This window comes from Drosophila obscura, unplaced genomic scaffold (assembly GCF_018151105.1).
Source record: "Drosophila obscura isolate BZ-5 IFL unplaced genomic scaffold, ASM1815110v1 contig_1, whole genome shotgun sequence".
Taxonomy (NCBI): domain Eukaryota; kingdom Metazoa; phylum Arthropoda; class Insecta; order Diptera; family Drosophilidae; genus Drosophila; species Drosophila obscura.
In genome coordinates this window covers 4,489,662-4,505,446 of record NW_024542679.1, presented here as the reverse complement: position 1 = coordinate 4,505,446, position 15,785 = coordinate 4,489,662, and the positions used below count along the sequence as shown (strand labels likewise).

Genomic DNA, 15,785 nt, shown 5'->3' with positions numbered 1-15,785 from the left:
CAGTTCGCAGTCGCATCTAAAAATGTTTGGCATTTGCCAACACACGCACCAATGAATAAGTGAGGAGTGCCACACAGAAGAGATGGTGGCGGTGGGGGTGGGGAGGCGACTCCGAAAGGGTGTAGAGTAGAGTGCGGCAAGGAGGCGGCTAAAATTTTTGAATTTCAAACGAGAGCTCATTTCTTGCGTGCGTCGCTGCATTTCAAAACTGATTTGCAATGCGATGGATGGTGGGTGGAGGGTGGTGGGTGTAGGGAGGGGCATGCCACAGGGATTGGCAGGAAATGCTAGGCGGTTTTTAGACCATCTCTTCCCGCTGTTAGATGAACTCCCTCCGAAGGCTAGCGGAACATGTCGGAGACCGGCAGCGGCAGACGGCGTGACTTGGATGAGTTATCGCGTCGGCCACGCGTGAGTCTTCCCTCCCGAGTGTGAGTGAGTGCAGAGTATGAATAAGTGTGAGTGGCTGTGACTGTGGGTGTGGGTGTGGGGGTGCCACTCTGGGGTTCCTGCTGTTCAAACAAAAGGCGGTCATAAAACTGCAACAGTTCCCATAATTTATGACAAGCGGCGGAAAAACTGAGTTGACTGATAAGCAACTGGACATGTTGGCACTTTAACGAGGGCAGCCAGAGGGATAGGGATCGTGGAAAGCCTCAACCATTTCCCCTATGCCACATGCCACAGCAACACTCTGGGCCCCCAACGGCAATGGCAACATCTTCAACTTAAATCCCACGAACAGCAGCAGCAGTAGCAGCAGCAGCCGAAACCTCTCTCGCACACGAAGCCAAAGCTGTTCTTGTTGCTGCCACGCGGTTTTAGCCTGCCACACGTTGCCAGCTCCCAGCTGCCAGTAGCTGCTGCTGCTACTAGTTCTACTTCTTCTACTACTACTACTGTTGCTGCTGTTGCTGCTGTGCCACTATGCCACATCCACGTGCAGCCTGCTGCTGGGCGCCGCATCACTTGGCAGCGTGTTTTTTGTCGCCGCGTCGACGTCAGCAGCAATTGCTGCTGCTGCTGGGCGACATTTTGTTGCTGCAGCAACATCTCGCAGTGTGGCAACTGCAACTGCCGTTTGAGTTCATGTTGCCAAGGGGAATGTGGGCTGAGGAAGCCAGCCAACCAGTTCATGCTTCATGGCCTTCCCCTTAAGAATGGAAGAACTTTTCTTGTGGCGAATTAAGTAGTTTCCCTCTGGCTAACATTTTGTTTATTTGCCTGTGGATTTTGTGCTGTCTAAACTAATTGATATTTTGCCTAAAAAAACTTAATGATCTTTGATTTCTATACCTATGCCTGTGTCTCCTCTCCTCGTGCCATCCGACTGCAGTTTGAGGTTTGCTTCGACAAACAGGGCACCCGCCACTGACAACTGATTTATGATCTTCTCTGGGCTCCAGTTTGAGGTTTGTGGCAAGCCATTTGCATGTGTAATTGCTTTGCCTTTGCCACACTTCCTCCACTCGACTCGACTCGCCTCCACTGCACTCCACTCCATCTGGAGCTGCATGCTCCGGCTTCAGCTCGTATCCCACAATCCCATTCCAATTCCAGTTTCTGCTCCAATCGCACTGTCATTAGTTCGGAGCAGTTTTTGACAGCAACTGAGAGTGGTGCAGTGGTGTGGTGCTCTGGTGGTTCATTTATGACATTCGCCGAGCTAATTGCTGGAAACTGCAAAAGGTTTCATACGCCCCGTGGGCGTGGTTTGTGCACTTTAAAAACGCATTAAACCACGGACAACGAATGCAGGCAAGAGCAGGAAGCAGCAGCAGGGGCAGGCAGCACAGCAGAACAACCCAAAAGTGGCACTTGCAACATGTCTGGGGCGTGCCCCACATTATGCTGATGCAGGCTGAGAGAGGCAGGGCGATTAATGAAGAGCTGTGAAGAGCTTGAAAAATGTGAAATTTCAATTAATCAGCAGCTAAAAGAAGTGAAAAGCAGCGCGAACAAAGAGACAGCTGAAAGAGATGGCCATGCAGCGAGTGAAAGAGATGGCTTGTACACAGATGGAAAGAGATGGCGAAGAGATGCAACTGATTTACAACACTTTTACCTGCTGCGGCTGCTGTTGCTGATGTTGCTGCTGCTGCCCCAAGATAAGATCAAAGATCATTTGAAGGCAAGGTTAACGTTTCGGCTTGCCATTGTTGCCACTGCTGGTGGCACGCGCGTTGCAGGTCAAAAGCGTGCAGCGCCAAACAACAAAAAACGGTAGCCATGATAAATGTGCCCCATAGTAGAATCTGTGACTGCTTTTGGGAGCACCTCCTCTAGTTGTTTTTGTGGCTTACTTTGTGCTGCTGCTACTGTGTCAAGTGGTGCTGTTGCAAGTTCTGCTGTTGTGGTTTCTGGTTGCAAGTGTAGCTGTTGTTGTTGTTGTTGCTCCTGCTGATGTCGCTGTTGCTGTGGTTCCTTTCCTGCCTCTCCTTCTGCTGGTAATGTTGACAATTTAGCACAAAATTTGTATGCCATGTTATTAAAAATTTGCAACGCTTTCATGCAACATTTGGCGGGGCAATTAGTTGTGTTTATAATTGGGGACGGGACGTGATCGCCGTTCCAGCCCCAGGTCTCTCCCCCGTTCCCCCTTTTCGCCGTTTCTTTCCTTTTTTATTTTTGGGGGAAACATGTTTGAACGCTATAAATCAATTTGGCGCAGGGCCCGCCGAAGGATGCATGCAAAAATGCCCCGCAGATTGAGCTGCAACGAATGGGGAATGCCCTGCTGGAGACCCGGGAATTCCCATATGCCCCATGCCCCATGGCCCATCGCCACACGCAGAAAAACTACTTCAATTCATTAAGTCTTTCACCGCTCCATTGCCTCTTTGGTTTTTTTTGGTTTTGGTTTGGTTGTGCCGCAAATTGAAATCGAAGGAACCGTAAAAAATGTAAGCCAAAGCGAATTAAAATTTTATCGACAACAAAGTTGCGGTCCGAACAGCAATAAAAATTGTTACGCTGATGAACGACATGACACCAAGAGCACCAGCAGCAGCAACAACAATGCTACACCAACAACATGCAACAGCAGCAACAACAGCAAGCGGCGGCGACAGTGGCAGCGACAGCGGCAGCCAGTGGACCGCATCGCGAAATTCTTTCCTTTTTTTGTGGATTACTTTTATTTGTGGTACCCTTGCAGAGGATATTATGAATTTGAAGAGATGTTTGCCAAGCAAGAAAAGGATTCCACACTTGTATCTTTATATCTTAGCAAAGATTTGTCAAAATATCAAGCCAACATCAGATAGATCATCATTAAAATCGCTGAATCTGCAAGGGTATCTTTATCTTCGATCCTTTAATCTCTTTCTTTCTTCCCCGTTTTGTGTGGAGTACTTTTATTTATTTTTTTTGTGCTTTTTTTTTTTGGTTTCGGCTAAACTCAAAATGAGAAATTGCTGCCGCTGGTGCAATTTTCATGGTTGACCTCATTTCGCTGTTTGCCGCTGTTGACTTTGTGGAATATTTTGTGGCAGCCACATCAGCATCAGAAGCAGCAGCAACAGCAACGCATCATGTCTGTCCGTCAGTCAGTCTGTCAGAGAACTGAGCTTCGAACTGGGTCCACGGGGCTCTCTTGTCAGCGCCTGTGACAATTTGTCGCTAAACAATTTTTGGCCTGGCAAAAGTTGACGTTGTTTATGGGGCCCCTTCCTGTTCTGTATATTGCAGCAGTTTTCGGGGCAGTTTTCTGGTCGAAAATTCAATACATAACAATGTAATTATGTGGAGAGCCAGACCATTGGCTAACTTGATTTTGAGGGCTGCAGAAAATCCAACTTAAAGGCCCATGCCCATACTCCCATTCTGAATGGAACAAAACAAAGAACAAATATCTCATCCTCATCCTCATCCTGGCTGCCTGCCTGAGGGTCCATTTGAATTGGCGTTAATGTTCCGGGTCAATATTTGCCCAACGCTTCGACATCAAAGCAATGCGAGTAACAGAAACAGAAAGGGGCACCACAAACAGCTTCTAGCCAGGACGTGAACGTGAATATCCTTCCATTTGGCATCTGGCCACCTGTCCTGGGTCAACAACAGGCACGCAAAGTGCGTGCCTCAAAGTGGCATCCGAGGCATCCTCCTACAAGCATACATATCCCACTTTTACACCTTTTCCTCCGGCACCACCCACACTCGGACATCGTTCACACTCTTCGACGTCATAAAAATCAGGTGCGGCATATTAGAGACAGCTCTGCGGGCATGGACATGGACATGGACATGGGCACGGACGGAAAGTAGCCGGGGCCCACGTCAATGGGAATTTGAAAATGGTAAAATCCAGAGCAGCGACAGGGCGGAGGAGAAAGGGAAATGTTGTCAGTTCTCGTACTGTCCTGTAAATGCTTTGTTTACAACGATACCCATGATTTCTCTCTGCAGAGAGAGAAACTTATGGCATGAAAAATAAGGAAAAAGGAATTGCAGCTCAGTTTTTATTTGTGTAGAATTTGTGGTCTTTTCTTAGTCACCTGAGGGGTAACACTCTTTTCGCTCAGTGAAATTTTCATTCGTTTTTTCTTCTGCTCCGATATATTCTCCTTACAGTTTTTGTAATTTTCTCCGCGTGTAGCAGGAAATGGAGGCCCAGAGTCATGCCCGTCATTCATCTACGGCTGTCCATGGCTGGGGCCATGCATCTGTAAGATAGATTTGACGACGTGTTTTTCCATGGAACATTTGTGCAGCATGCTTACCGATGCGATCTTTGTTTGTGCCTCGTGCGCTCTGCTCTCCATCAGGAGGAGCCATTCGACTGAATGAGTGGGAATGGGGTGCGGGTGCAGCGGTGGTGGGGCGGCAGAAACAGCAAAGCGTCGATGACAACAGAAACAGCAGGAGCAGCAACAGCAACAATAAAAGCAGCAACATGGCCATTTCACTCCGCCTCTCTTGCTCTCCTTCTTTTTCTTTTTCTGTCCATCTCGCTTCCTCTGCTCTGTGGCAAATGCTTGGAAAATGTGCACAATTTTCACATCCGGTGTCACATTCGATTCAATTGAGATTTACCTGAACGTGACTAAAATACGCAAATTAAAAACGCTCCAACGTTCCTCTCAATCCTCTATCCTGTGTGTGTGTGTGGAGTGCTCTATCTAGGTGTGTGTGTGTGCGTGTATCCTGTGTGTATGTGTGTGCTCTGTATCTATGAGTGTGTTCATTCTCCCGTTACCATGTTAACAACATTTACAGAGCTCAGGTCGAGATTTTTTGTTGCCTGGTTCCCCCCTTTCCTCTTTTCTTTTTTTTTTGGGGGGAAATCTTGTTTTGGGTTAGTTTTTTTTTATGGGTCGGGTCGTCTGACTAGGGTGCTTATCATTGGAATAAATTGCCGCTAGATGAAGCATATGATGGGATAATGCTTATACGATTACCCAATGAATTAATCAATTTCAAGCTTATATTCCATTTCCAATTGGATTTCCGCTGTTTATTTGCTTTGATTCTGCACACATCCCGCAGGAGGATATTCACTCGCTTAGTTGTTTTATTTATCCCTCATTTATCGTACTCCATTTAACCGAAACGAAACGAAGCTCTGGGCGGCAACTTAATTAAATAACTAATTGAAATTTTTGCGCATAAAATGCAATTAACTATCGCTAACAATTCGCAATGATTGGCTGTGCCCTGCCCCCTGCCCCTGCCTGCCCCGCAAAATCTAACCAACTACTAAAATAATGCAAATTATTTGCACAATTTCGAACAAGGCTCAATGAACCGTTATATGCTGTGCTGCTGCTGCTGCTGCGGCTCTGGTGGTGGGATGCGAAAAGTCAACGCCAAGGGGCGCCATAAATCGATTAATGCCAAAGTGTTATGTAAATAAAATGACCAAATAGATACAGTACTCTCTCTCTACGCTGTACAATGTGAACCCCCTGACCTCGCTCTCTCTCTCTCACTGTTATTTAACCATATTTGTGGCAACATTAAAGCCGAAATTTAAACTGCATTTGGTTGGGATTTTGAATTTTATGGATTGTGTTTGAGTTCTGGGTTGAAAGATCACGCCTGACTGACCTTTGTTTGGAAATCGTTTGGGGGAATTAGCGACGCGTCGTCGGTTCAGCAATTGCATTCATATCAAAATCACTTTTATTTTTCGGTGCAAATTAACGTTGAATGTTATTTCGGCTGTTAAATTGCGGTTTGAGCCCTGATCTTAAATGGCGCCAACTTCAAAGTGACAATAATTTGACCATTAAGCCAATGGACATGAAGTCCAGTCCAGTTCAGCCAGCCAGCCAGTCAGCATCTTGGCTGGGATCTGGTCTGCTCATTAAATTCGCTTGTCATTTAATTGTTCTCCTCGATGGCTTCACGATGGCCACGCATCAGCGGGACAAAAACATGGCCCGCTCTTTGCTTAATTCTTTTTTGGTGCATTGCCAATTGTCATAATGGCCGAGACGGCGCTGGTCTGGCCATGCTGGCAATTATGAGTTAAGAGGAATCACTCTGCCAGACCAGACCAGACCAAGGCCCATTAAAAAAAAGTGGAGACGCGCACACAAAGTTTGTGCTTCACTTCGGGATGTAGATGGAAATGGAGATGGGATGGATATGAGGACAGGACTGGGCACAGGACTGGGGGGCCCATAAAATTAGTCGTGGCCAGAAAAGTGCATTTGCTTGTGGCCAAAAGTGGCGGATGGAGCAGGAGAGGAGGGGGAAGGGAAGCCAGAAGGAAACCACAGACATTGCTGCACATCGTCCACATCTCGTAAACGTTCAAATGGAATGGAATGGACAATTTAAATGCAGCATTGGGCTATTGACACGCCCACTCAATGGGCTGCCAACGGAGTCTCTCCCTCTCTCTCTTCGAACGAGGACGAAGAGGAATGAGTCGAGGACTGTGCGTGATTTGAAATGGTTTTTAAGAGCAGCTCTTAAATGGCTTCACCAGTGGGAGATATATGTGCTAAATGATGACGGTCATATGTCAAGCAGTTAACTGGATGGCAAAGTGAATAACTAAGGCAGGAAGAGAGAAGCGAGACCCGCTAAAGAGAGGAAACTACTCATAAAGAAAAGGAATGCAGTAGAGCGTGGAAATGGGAAAGGAATTGTGGTGACCTGAGAGGGGAATCTTGCCAGAATATATCCAAATTGTATCCCACATTTCATTCCACCTTTCCAAGGGCTGGCGACATCTGACATCCGCCGTCACATGCAACTTTTGCAATCTGTCAACATCTAAACCAAAAACTTCAATCAACTCGTCCGACAAGTTAATTGAATTTTACCCCCGAAACCGAAACGAAACGCTAAAACTTTACTGCAGCAGGTTCTCGGAACCGCACTTTGCGCACCACACACACACATGCAATTTACATGTACACTTTATTTTAAATTTGAATTTGAATTTATTTCAAGTGTTGGGTTGATTTTCGAAAAATGTCTCCCCTAAACACACAGCAGACACTGAACACTGCACACTGCACACTCAGCCGAGCTAACCGATTGGCTGACTTGAATATTTTGCATAACCCAAAAGCAGGTCCAATATTTTGCATATTGGTCGAAGGCCACAAAACTTTGTGACTTTTTGCTGCCACAGAGATAGAGAATGAGATGGAGATGGAGCTAGAGGAGGAGACATACAAGTGACACTTTTTGGACAGTTTTGCATGGTGCTGCATATGAATAAAGTCAAATGGGGAGTGGTAGAGGGTGTGTGTGAGGCTTGGACGTGTCATGAATTCATTTTGCATACATTTTGAATCAGAGATCAAATTTGCAGTGTGGCATCCATTGGCTCCTACGGCTGCTTTGCTTGTTTGTCTGGCTGGAAAATCAGAAAATCATATTTCAATTATTGTTGGGAAAACAGCAACCGTACACCCGTAATAAACGAAATGATTATGGGGCCACACATTGCAATGGGACGACTGAGACCCTCTGTATATCTGTTTCTGACCCGAAAATTTGTTGGGGTAAAAACTACAAATTTGTGCAGGCCAAACGGCAGTAAACAATTTGCAATTGAATCGTATGCCAAATGGATTGGCTGCACATATCAGTGAGAGAGAGAGAGTGCTTCATCTGTGCTGTTGCCACCTATCAATATCACATTTCCAATCTATTAACGAACGAACCGACTGTCAGTCAATGGCAAACAGACATGGGCAAAAAACATCACAGAGAGAGAGTCTGAGCTTGATTAAAAAATGCAGTCCATGGTGGTGTACTCCTACCACTTGCCATATATATCGCAGATATTCCAACTCCAATATCGTGAATATAACGTGTGAAAAAGTTGTTTGTAAAGGTGCCGCCACCTACCTACCGCCACCTACCTACCGCCCACCGACTGCCGCCCATCGCCTGTCACGGGTTAATTTCGCATGCAAATAATGTCACGTGTTGTGTCACGTTGTGTCGCCGTTGCCGTTGAATGAACTTGATTAAAATTCAATGCGACGTTAATTAAATTCAACCCAATGCAATTTACATTCGGTTCTTTTTATGCTCTCCCTCCCTTTGGTTTGCGGTTTCTCTTTTTAAAGCCCTTATGCAGGATTGCGCTGCCATAAAGCCGTAAAGTGTTCTACTTCCGCATCCGGTTGCTTGTCAATATTATTGGGCATACATCCTCTCAAAACTTTCCTTCCAAGTGGAGCAGGAGCAGGCAGGAAATGACGACCTACTTAAAGTTGCAGCAGAGCAAGACAAAAGTTGTGGAGTGGATAAACAAAAAGCAATGCAATTTCTGGGCCATTAAAGTGCCCGAAGTTTGGACTTTAAGTCAGTTTCAGTGGCTGCTGCTACTGCCTCTCACCTTTAGCTGGGTTGCACGTGGCGTATGAGCCATCGGCACATAAATTACCCGCATAAACATTGTAAGGACTCCCGACTTGGAGCCGGAATTCCGGTGCATTGTGTGGCTTCATCGTAGTCGTCGCCGCTGCCGCCGCCACGTCTAGACAAAGCAATCATAAATAATTTCTGCATAAAGACGTCATAATTTGCCTCAACTCTTTTCCAACTCCCCCATTGTACGCCAATCCGCTCTCCTCCGCTCTCCTCCTCTGATTTGACCTTTGACTGTGCGTGCTACCCTCTTAGACAGACATTTGTGCTGTCCAAATATTTTGTTATTAAATGAAATTGCAATGTTTGCTGCTGACCAATTTGGCCACCACTTTTGCTGATGCTGGAGGTGGTGGTGGTGGTGGCTGCTCATTATGATTGCAGCGCAGAAAAATGTTTGCCAGGGCAACCAATCCCCTGCTGTCCGTCCGTCCGGCCCATGCCCGTTCTGTTCTCTGGTTCTATCCCCAACCGGATCCTGCTGCTTGTCTGGGAATTTCATTTCAGGGCTTGGTCAGTGTACGACTAAGGTTTCCGTGTCCGTGTTGGGGAGCGAAGCATTTCACTTTTGCGTTTTGTTAAACGTTTTTATGAATTGTTTGCTGCTCCTGCCCTCTGACTATTGTTGCTGCTGCTGCTGCAGCTCCTCCTGCTGCTGCTATTGTTATGATGCGGTTTTGGGGCAGCAACTAGCTGTGGGGCAAGCGAAGCCCCAGAAGAGGGACTGAAAGCGCTGTAGTGCGTAGCTGGTTGGATGTACACTAACATCTGCAGAGGTTCGCTTCACTGAGAGATGAAAGACGGTTACAGCAGCTAAGCAACTCAAAGATCAGCGAAAACAAAGCGCCTTCTTCTGCGTCTTCCCATTCCAAAGGAAGTTTCTAAAGCTTCCTTCAAAGGGTATCCAAACATCTGCTTACTTTGCAAACACCTGCCCCTGCTTTTTCCTTGTTATCCTGGCCAGGCCTTGGGGGACTCTGCTGGGTACCATGTTTGTTTTTCAGCTGGACAACAGAGCCATTTAATGAAATTTTAAACATTTTTGTGTTCTAATAATGAAATACTTATGGTTGGTTCCTGTGGCCACGGACATGGGACTCGACTCGACTCCACTCCACTCCACGGTTCCCCTTCACTCTCTAGGGCTACCTGCCAGGACTTTAAGTTATTGGTTGTGAGAAGATGCTGCGAAAAACTTTTTCACTGCATTCGATGCAAGTGAGAAAATGGCAGGTGGTGGCGGAACCGCTGAGGGATGGGATAACAACTCGAGTGAACTGAGAGAACTCGTTAAAAGTTACACTCAAGAACGCCTCTGTCTCACCTGCCACCACCGTCTCTCTAGCCCCTTTCCCTGCCATCTCAATTGAAAGTGTTTTGGTGGAAAGTTTGCCATAAATAATGCGCTGCTCAATATTAACAAGTCGAGACGTAAATGTCGACGGCGACTAAAAAGTTTAGCGCACTTCAATAAACAAAGTGCCAGAAGCAGAAGCAGGAGCTGGAGCTTGGCTCCCCTCTAGCCAACCCCTTCCCTACCTCTCAGACAGTTCTTTCGCTGTTATTTCCAAGTTGTCAACTGTTTATTGATGTTGGCTTTTTAGCCGCCTGCCGCCTGCGACATGAATAATCAAAGTAGAAAAGCCAGAAATAAAACGCATTTACTACGGGCAAATGGTAAATGGAAAATGGCAAAATAATTTCCACACTAAAAGCCTCTTCCACTTGTTGTTGTTCCTCCTTGGGTGCTTGTTCTTTTTGTGGCTGCCATCGCCTCCCCCGTGGCGCTCACTCCTTTTTTTGGGATCTGGCGACGCCCCCATGCGATTGTCGCCCGCGGGCATTCGTCTTTCATATCCGGCCTCCCACAGCTTCCGCTGCTGTTTGCCAGCGCCCCAAAAGGGAAATTGATTTTGGCCATGCCTTTTGGTGGGAGGGGTGGGCGGTTTGGGCGTGTGTAAGTTGTAAGGGCTGAATGGAGAGCACTCCATTCGAAATGTTAATTAAGTGTCTAGTTTAAAAGCCAAGCCAAAGTCAGCCATGAAATATTAAGCGGCTGCTGTGCCGACTTGTGGCCGGGGCTCATCAAAAATTTCTTAGCTCAAGGACAGGCCCGGGCTGAGGCTCAGGCTCAGGCCCAGGCCCAGGCCCAGTAACCTGAATAGAGGCTGCTCTGACATATGTGAGCGCGAAGGCAGTTAATTAACTGGTGAGCTAACTAGGCAAACACACACACACTCCCCATCCCCATGCTTCCGCCTTGATGATAACGCTGGAAAAATGTGACTTAATGAAGTGCGAAATATGAGAAGATTTCTATGGGGTGATGAGGCAGCATCTACCATATCTGATGGCTGCTTGGATTCTGTGTGTGGTGTGTGTGTGTCTGTGTGTGGTCTGTTTGCATGTCTGTGTGTTGACATAATATCCTAATGTCATATATCGCTGGGTCTTATATTCTGTGGCCGCTTTAAAGCTCTTTAAAGGCTTTAAGTAACAAGTTGTGGCTGCTGTTGGATTTTGATTAAGTTGGGAAATGATACACAGTAGGGGCAGGGAAGGGATCCTCTTTTAATGCACTTTGTATTTATTTAGGCATGGATCTACAATATTCCTTAAAATTATAAAGGAACATTTCGGAACCAGTTCCAGGGTATCCCTGCAGATGAGTTTCATCTTCCCCGCACTTCTTATTTTCAGTTGTCATGTTTCCGTTATTGTTGTTACTGTTTTTCCTTGCTTCTGCTGCTGCTGCTGCTGCTCCTCCTCCTCCACTTGCCCCAAATCGAAGCTATAAAAGTAATTAAGATAACGACTTTTGTGCTGTTCACATTTTTGGGGTCTCCCGCACTCTCTCTATCTCTATCTCTCTCCCGTATACCCTCCCGATGGATGATATGTATCGTGTATTTGCTTTATAGCCAGAGTTTTACAATATTTCCTTTTTGGCTCGATGCCCTCGAAGCTTCTCCTCACACCACACCGCTCCCCCTCCCGCCCTTCTGCCGGCTTCCTGTTGTTTGTGCAATTTTCTTGAAATTTCATTTCTTAACTTTTGCCGCCGGCTTTTGAGACTGTAAATCATGTGAGCAGCCCTGTGGGGCGGTGGTGGCTGTGGGGGAGGACTAAGAGTCAATGCCATGTGTTATTGTTGCCACAAAATGGGGCATGAGAGGAGATGGGGCCATAGACTGTTGCTTGCCACTGTTGCCTTTTGCGCTTTGCCAGCTGGATGTTGCTTTTCCTTTTCTTCTAATTGTTTGCTTGGCCACAGGGGACACACAGAGCAAGAGAGGTAGAAAGAGAGAGAGAAGGAGAACATATCGATTAATTAACAAAATTAAAAGATAAAAGTTTAGAGAGAGAGAAGGAGGAGATACAAAGACACACATCATCCATATGTACCATGTACAGATGTGTCTGCAACGACCAGATGGAGTTTTTGATTTATTTTATTTTGCCTTTCAGCATGAAACAGAAAGCGGATGATTATAGCGATAGGGGATGCAAACCATAAGAGGGATCTGATCATTATAATTACTCGGAATATATTTGGAATTTTAATGAGTGATTTATGAGTAATTCCGTTCAGTGTGTCTGATACTTTAAATCCGATTTCCAGCCGCACTTTAAATGCCATTCTTTAGCCCCACATCACTGGGTGCATTGACTGCGTTTAATATGCACTTCGCCAAATGCCAAGTGTTTTTCTGTTTTTATATAGAATTGTGGGTGTGGCACAAGGGAGACCCGACCCTCCTTCTGCACCAAACCCCCCGCCCGGACCCAGAGGCGGCTAAACAATCGAGTGCACTTTGCGCTGCTTGTTGCATACTTTCAGGCGCTGCTGTTGTCGACGGCTCACGTAGCTTATCCAAAGGGATAAGTCAGTCAGTTGGTCGTCGGTGGGGTGCACTGATCGGGGAGGGGAGGTGCGTGCCACTGCTGACACAATTTTGCCTCCTTCGCTCTGTCTTACATCATACTTGGGGTCACGGCTCGTTGGACACTCGAGTGGCACATCATTTCCGCTGGGCTGCCGCTGCCCCAAGCTTGTGGCGAAGCATTGCTGGATTTTTCTCAGTCTGTGTCTTCCTTCGCCTTGTCCTGATTGCATTACTGGAGTCGGCTCGAAGTTCGAAGCTGTCGCTGATTGAATTTTGTAGCCAGCCATCGTCATCTCCTTCGGCATCCTCATCCTCAGTCAGGGCTTGCTGTGGATCAGCTTTAAGCGCATTAAAAGGCCAGCCAGTGCAGCAGCAGGAGCATCCTGGGTTCAGCATCCTGGCATCGGCATCAGAGGCCATCGGAGAATGTCGAATGTGAAATGCGTGCTAATTAAAAGGCAAAACATTTATGCAATGCCAGACAAGGCACACAAAAGCCACGTCGGGCGCCATGGCAACACATTCACCCCTGCAGCTCCTCCCAGTTTTACTCTTTTGCTGATTTTCCTGCTACCACTCCGGCACTCCACCACTGCTGGCAAATAAATCCCATATAAACAGGAGATAATCCAGCCAACATCATTGCAAATGCCATTCATCGCTGGGGTTCCTGCTGTTCCTGTTGTTCCTCCCACTACCACTACCCCTCCAGATTCTGTTACATATCCTGCTGCTGCTGCTCCTGGTCCATCTCCTGCTCCTTTGGCAATGCGCTGCAGCTACAAGTGAATGAATGCCTGAATCTGTGCTGGTCTCTGCTGAATGATTGCCCATTCACGGATGCACTCGTCGGGATTTATTGATTTTCCCAGGGCAGGGCACAGCACATTGAGAATGGAGATGGGTGGAGCTTGAAATAGAAATAACTGTTTTTGTAATTAGCAGAATTGGTAGCCGGTTAAGTGAGGAAAGGTGCAGCAAATGAAGAGAAAGATATGCATAATCGAATCCTTGATGTACCAAAAATCAGCATTTATTCTCCTTCTTTTTCGACTTGGATGTGATTTTTCTATATTTTTCGAGTACCATCTAATTGCATTAAATTTGATTTCCATTTAATTTAATGTGCATCTCAGTCCTTGTTTGCGTTCACCCCCAATGCATTGGGAGGGAAGTTTCTGTATCAAATTATGGCAACATTTGCGTAATAATTAGTGAGGAATAGACAAATGAAAATGAAATTTCCAGGACGACACTGGGATGGCTGTCAGCGTTGAAAAGCTAAACAAACTGGTGCACAAATTGTGCAAACAGTTCAAGTGAAAGGCCTGGGGGCAAAAGTGAAATGCGAATATGAAAAAACTTAGCATACATTGCAGATGAAAGCACTTCATTAGCGAGAATCCTGAATGTTTATTTTCACATATGCATGGACCAACATACGAAGAGAGACAGAGAGAGTGAGAGGATGCGGAGGCTCAACTCCCCTTTTGAATTTCATTATGGCCAACGCTGAAGAGCCAAAGGAGGCAGTCGGACTTTTGGCTGGTGTCCAGCGTCTGGGATGAAGATTTCAGCATCCAGTGCTACACATTCTACTTGTGATTGATATGTTTGTACCCGTCGAAACCTATGAGCCATACTCCTGAATCTTCCTGAGATCTAATCTAAAGAGAGTTTCAATGATTGAACAGGGGATTGCCCCGATTGTATAATTTACCCACAAAACAAATAGTTAGGAGATGAGTACCATAAATGTAGGATATTTACACTGAACCCATTTCATTTTGCGGTCAAAATTACTTGTATTGACAGGCAATTAAGGATTGGGTGATTCGGATTTAAATGGAAACCAAAATCGAATATCGACAGCAACCAAATAAATGAATAAATAAGCAAACTAAAGGGCAACCTCATGCTGATTTATATATTTTGCACTTTATTTATTGTCATAATTATTGAATTTGCCATTGCCATTCCCATTTCCATTTCCATTCCATTCTCAATTATTGTATTCATTAATGATGTAATGTAACTTTATTAATGCTGTCAGCGTTTCCATTTATTTATAATTTGTTTGCCAATGTTTTTTCGAGCCTCGTTATGGTTAATGGCCTTTTGTTTTACCGCCTCTGGTGTCGCTCTCTCTGTCCGTCGCCTGTCATGGCGAATATTTGTAGTTTATCTTCTACATACATATATATTTATTGTATATTTTTATTCACTTGGCTGCCAATTGTTGGCCTGCGTAAATTATTGCGCTTACTTTGTATGGGAAAATAATGCCAAATATCAATCATTGGCCATAACACATTTTTGTTTCCAAGCTATGAAACGTGAAACAATCAACAGACTATAGATAATATTCAAAAATTCTCTAGCGATTTGTATTAAATTTTAATCTCTATTCTTCTCATTTAAGGTTCTTCGCACTTTGCAATTCATAATTAATATTACTTCGGCCTGCATGAAGATCTCGCCCGCAGTCCCCCAGTTGATGTATTTTAGAAAATAAGAGAAAACTGTAATTAGCTTATAATTAAATAAAACGAGAAGGAACGTGTGAGTCGTTTCTGGGGACACGACTCTACTTATACCCGTACTCAGTCAGTATATACAGCTTATGATTTTTTAGAATTTTAGAAAAAAAAAAAATTTTACATTTTAAATTTTTTTGCTACATCTGCTATCTACATCTACATATAAAATGTCTATTCTACATCTAACATGTAGATTGTACATGTTCCATTCATATTCTACATCTCCTCCGCTAGGGCTTGCTCGCGCACTGAACGCGGCAGAGTGTGCGAGCGAGAAGGAAAATGAGTTGCGTTGTCGTGGGCGGGAGGGGGAGGGGAAGCAACTGAAAATTAATTTCTTCATTCTGGCTATAATTATGATCCGATCTGATTCAGATTCGGCAGTCTGGTAGATATGGTCATTCTCTACGATACTGTTAGTTTTAGTTTTATCGTATCTTTAAAAATGTGCCTGCCACAGATGTTCGTCCTTTGTTGGGGCGGAAGGGGGCGGGGCGAAATTTTGAAATACACT

The 15,785-nt window shown here is 45.5% G+C and overlaps 1 long non-coding RNA gene across 2 annotated transcripts; it reads right to left on the bottom strand.

The window, feature by feature from the left end:
- Positions 1 to 9,468: 9,468 nt before the first annotated feature.
- LOC111071532 lies at positions 9,469 to 10,275 on the bottom strand. 2 transcript variants are annotated; one of them, XR_002607494.2, is made up of 3 exons: positions 10,169 to 10,275; positions 9,909 to 10,121; positions 9,469 to 9,848 (listed from the first exon to the last, which is right to left on the bottom strand). It is a non-coding gene; the product is annotated as an uncharacterized LOC111071532 (long non-coding RNA). The 2 variants fall into 2 exon arrangements; XR_002607493.2 differs by having other exon boundaries at positions 9,909 to 10,092.
- Positions 10,276 to 15,785: the final 5,510 nt, after the last annotated feature.